Genomic DNA, 4,865 nt, shown 5'->3' with positions numbered 1-4,865 from the left:
CTGCCCCGGCCGCTTCCACGTGCCAGCCGGCAACTGGGCAAAAGTGCCAGGGCCTCTCCCCACGGCCAGGGAGCGCAGGAACGAGGAGGGGAAAAATAAAATCATGCACAGCGCCTTTTTCCGGAATAACAATGCCCTCATTTGCATAGAGCAGCTCAGCCCGGGAGGCACCGCCGCTCGCACCTCCGGGCGCATCAAAGGCGTTATTAATTTCCATCGAGGAGAATTAAGGAGCTTAAATCGTTAGCACTCATTTACTCAGCCGTAATGCATTTTTAAAGCTGCCTCATTTTCTGCTGATGAGCAGGTGCTAATCAAGGAGCGCTTAAAAGGGATAAAACTCCCCGCGGGTCAACCCCAGGGACAGCAGGTCCAGCCCCTGGCTCGGGGACATCCAAACATCCTCCTTGGCAGGAGCTCCCGCGGGGGTTTCGCTGGCACAGCTCCTGGCGCATCACGTGTGGCTCCAGAACAACCCCTCGGCTCCGCGCTCGCTTTCCTGTGCGAGTGATAAGGAGGAAATCCGTCCCAGACAGGCAGACAGCCCAGCCCAGCCCCGCCAGCGCTCAGCTGCAGCCACAGCGCGCGGCTCCTTCATTAGGGCGGCCGCCAATTAACAGCCCGAGCTGGTGGCAGTGCCAGCACAGCAGCCCCGGAGGTGCTGGCGGCCGATCAAGAGCCACAACCCCCTCGGGGTGCCCAACAGAGCGCAGTGCCCAGGAGGGAAAGAAATTAAAACCGGCGACACCCAGCTCCTGGTTACTCATTGCGGTGACCTCAGCGGCGGTGCCCTTGTGCCACCAGTGACTCCTCAGCGCCTGCCGTGCCCTCCCGGCGCTGGGCACGGCTGACACACGATAAAACCCCACCAAACCTCCGCTCTCCGGGCACGCACACGCACACACGCACACGGAGCCGGGCCGGAGAAGCGCTCGGCGTTACCTGCACTCGCCCCCCGCGCGGCAGCCGCGGCTCTCCCATGGCTCTGCCGGCGCCAGGCTGGACCCCGCGGCTCCAGGGGGATCTTCTGCCGCGCTGCAATAGAAAAGGTTGGTTTAAAGCTCCTTATTTGGGCAGTGATGTCAAGGGAAGTCGCTCGGGCAGCGCCTCCCCCTTTTTCCATTCACTCCACATTGTTTCCTGTTGTCAAGCGGCTGCTGGGGCTCCGCGCGCGGCCCCGGGAGCCTCCGGCCAAAGGAATCCTCCGGCCACGGCATCTTCCGCCCAAAGCGATCCTCCAGTCCTGGGGATTATCCAGTCCTGGGGATTATCCAGTCCTGGAGGTCCTTCAGGTCTGGGAATCCTTCGGCTCCGGGGATCCCCCAGCTCCAGGGGTCCTCCAGTTCTGGAGATCCTCCAGTCCTGGGGGTCCTCCGGCCCCGGGGATCCTCCAGCGCCGGGGATTCTCCAGTGCTGGGAGTCCTCCAGTCCTGGGGATATTTCGGCCCCGGCTGTCCTGCAGCCGCAGGGATCCTCCAGTTCTGGGAGTCCACAATGCCCGGAGATCCTCCACTCTTAGGGGTCCTCCAGCAGCGGGATCCTCCGGCCAGGGGGATCCTCCACACCGGGGATCCTCCATCCCCAGGGATCCTCCACCCCAAGGATCCTCTATCCCCAGGGATCCTCCATCCCCGGGGATCCTCCGGCCGCCGCCCGGTCCCGCTGTCCCGCCCGGGGCCGAGCTGGGCGGGCCGGACACGGCAGCGGGTCCGAGCTGCCCCCCCGCACTCCGCAGCCCTTCCCATCGCTCATCCCGACATTCCCACCTCTCCTTGCCTGCAGGAGCCGGGGGCAGCCGGGGGTCCCGGCGGCCGAGAGAGCGCTGCGGGCCCGGCGCTGAGCGCGGCTCGCCCGCCGCCGCCTCCCTCCCTTCTCCATCCCTCCCGCCGCCTTCCTCCCCCACATCCTCCTCCTCCTCCTCGTCCCTCCCCATCTGTCCCGGCTCCCGGCGCTCCCGCACCGGCGCTGCCCGCGGCGGCCGCCCCCGGCAGCGCATGGCGAGGGAGCCCCTCCGCTCCCCTCCGCGCTTTTCCGCATTTTTCTGCATTTTTCCGCATCTTTCCGCATTTTTCCGCTCCTTTCCCGGCAGCCGAGCGCCGGAGCCCTTCCCTCGGGATGCGGCGTGGGAGTGGGAGCGGAGCGGGGCACCCCCGCCCGGGGGGAGCGGGAACCTCTCCCGGAGCATCCCCGAGGCTGCGGGAGGGACAGGGGGGACAGAGGGGACAGCCCGGGACAGAGGGGACAGCGGGGACAGAGGGGACAGCCCGGGACAGCCCGGGACAGCGGGGACAGCCCGGGACAGTCCGGGACAGTCCAGGACAATGGGGACAGAGTGGACAGAGGGGACAGAGGGGACAGCCAGGCACAATGGGGACAGAGGAGACAGCCCGGGACAATGGGGACAGCGGGGACAGTGGGGACAGTGGGGACAGCCGGGGTTTCCAGCGCAGGGAACTCCGAGTTCCTCACGCCACATCCGCGGAGCTGCCCTCGGCCCGTGCCTGATGCATCCCTAAAACACATCCCAAGGTTTGATTTTAATTTTTTCCCTTTTTTTTTCTGTTTTTTTTTTTTTTTTTCTTTTGGCTGGTTTGGATTGTTTCCGTGTTCGGGGTTTGGGGGTTTTTAATATTTATCACTTTATGCTCGGAGGGTTATCGCTTTTTTTGCTTGGATTTCTGGCGTTCGGAGTGGGCCTACGAGAGAGCTGCAGAGGGACTGGGGCCAAGGGATTCAGGGCCAGGACCCAGGGAATGGCTTCCCAGTGCCAGAGGGCAGGGCTGGGTGGGATCTTGGGCAGGAATTGTTCCCTGGCAGGGTGGGCAGGGGCTGGCATGGAATTGCCAGAGCAGCTGGGGCTGCCCCTGGATCCCTGGCAGTGCCCAAGGCCAGGCTGGACATCGGGGCTGGGAGCAGCCTGGCACAGTGGGAGGTGTCCCTGCCATGGCAGGGGTGGCACTGGATGGGATTTAAGGTCCTTCCACCCCAAACCATTCCGGGATTCTGGGATCGCTCCCATACAAAGGGGACGCCCGAGCCCTTGGGATAAAAAGGGGCTACAAAGGGATTCCCTGACGCTTTCCACGCAGGATCCCAGCTCCGGGCAGCTCTGAGGACAGAGCCGGACACCCCTGGGTGCTGTGGGCAGCTGGGCAGGGGCAGCCTGGGGCTTTTTAGGAGAAAGCAGAAGCGCAGCCCGGGCTGTGTTTACACTTAAATTACATCTGCTTATTCAGCACAACCGTTCTGTTCCTTCCGTGCTCACTGAAGTCCTGCTGGAGGTGGGGAAAACGAGAACTCTTGGCAGGATTGCTTTGCTCAGCCCATCAGGATGTGCTTGAGAAGTGATTTGGTAACTGATTGCTGCTCTCCAGGGCATCCCTGGTGGAATAGTCCCTGGTGAAGGCAGCTGCACCCCAAAGCTCGCACAGCAAAGCTCCATCCCCTCTCCCCTTGACCGACGTGCCACAAAAAAAGGTTGAAAAGAGAAAAAAACATCCCCCCCCCACGACCACTGGCTCCGTTCCCGTCTGACTCCAGGCTCAATAAAGTCAGGGTTAAGCCGAAAAAAGATGGTGTGAAATCTCGGATGGAAAGAATGACACCAGCAGCCAAATGAGGAACTCACAGGATGTGTTTTTTGGGGTGAACATCCCCCGAGCTGTTGCTTGGCAGGAGAGTGAATGAAGCCGCTGTCGAGCACCAGCCTGGCTCGAGCGAGCAGCCCCAAAACTGCACCCCCAGAGTGCTCCTGGTGCCCAGCCCAAGGAGATGCTGACCCACAACGCACCCACAACTCGCCCTCACTACGAGCACGTAGCCCCGTGCCCTCAGTAGCCCCGTTTCACACCCAATTTCAGCTGCTCTCCTTCCTGCCAGAAACGAGAATCAGAGCCCGGGGTTAAAAGGTTTTCTTGGTTTCCTTTTGCTCCGCGGCTGCTCCGCCCTGTCCCTCAGCCTGAGTCACGCTGGTGTCACCGAGGTGTCACCGAGGTGTCACCAGGCGCGGTCGCTCAAGGCCGTTAAGGAATTCCAGGGATGCAGCCAGACCCTGGATCCACCTCGAGGACTCGGAACCTGCCAAACCTCATGGATAAACGCCGGGATTGGGGCTCTTTCCTCCTGCAGGGACCTTTCCCATGGGAGCTGCTCCGGCCCCGGTGCTGGGATCAGGTCACAGCTGGAGCTCAGCACTGCCCAGCTCTGCTGAGACAGCAGGAAAAGGCCTCAGGCTGCACCAGGAGAGGTTTAAGTTGGATATCAGGATAGATTTATTCCCTGGAAGGGTGCTCAAGCATTGGAATGCACCGGCCAGGGAGGTGTGGGGTCACCTGGGAGTGCTCGGGAAAGGGGGGATGTGGCCCTCGGGGACATGGGGTAGTGCTGGTGGGTTGGAGGTTGAATTTGATCATTTTGGAGATATTTTCCAACCCTGATGGTTCCATGATGGGCCAGGAGCAGCCCAAGGTTTGGCACTCGGAGGCCACAAAACCTGGACGGAGCGGGGGGACTCTGGCAATGGAAGGGACTGGGAAGGACAAGAAATCCAGTTTCTTCCTCAAACTGGGCTCAGATATTTGGGTGGACATGGAATAAATGAATTAAAGCTCCCAGGAGCACGGAGAGAATCTCAAGGAACCCAAATCAGAATCAGAAGCAGCTTTTCCTTTTCCTTTTCCTTTTCCTTTTCCTTTTCCTTTTCCTTTTCCTTTTCCTTTTCCTTCTCCTTCTCCTTCTCCTTCTCCTTCTCCTTCTCCTTCTCCTTCTCCTTCTCCTTCTCCTTCTCCTTTTTCCTTCTCCTTCTCCTTCTCCTTCTCCTTCTCCTTCTCCTTCTCCTTCTCCTTCTCCTTCTCCTTCTCCTTCTC

General features: G+C 60.9%; 1 long non-coding RNA gene across 1 annotated transcript; it reads right to left on the bottom strand.

Moving 5' to 3' along the window:
- Window positions 1–240: 240 nt before the first annotated feature.
- On the bottom strand, window positions 241–1,847 carry LOC138098151 (uncharacterized). The gene is made up of 3 exons (XR_011146551.1): window positions 1,767–1,847; window positions 943–1,035; window positions 241–499 (listed from the first exon to the last, which is right to left on the bottom strand). It is a non-coding gene; the product is annotated as an uncharacterized lncRNA (long non-coding RNA).
- Between the last annotated feature and the right edge of the window lie 3,018 nt (window positions 1,848–4,865).

Source organism: Aphelocoma coerulescens, chromosome 23 (genome assembly GCF_041296385.1).
Source record: "Aphelocoma coerulescens isolate FSJ_1873_10779 chromosome 23, UR_Acoe_1.0, whole genome shotgun sequence".
NCBI lineage: Eukaryota > Metazoa > Chordata > Aves > Passeriformes > Corvidae > Aphelocoma > Aphelocoma coerulescens.
This window is presented reverse-complemented; position numbering and strand designations above follow the sequence as displayed.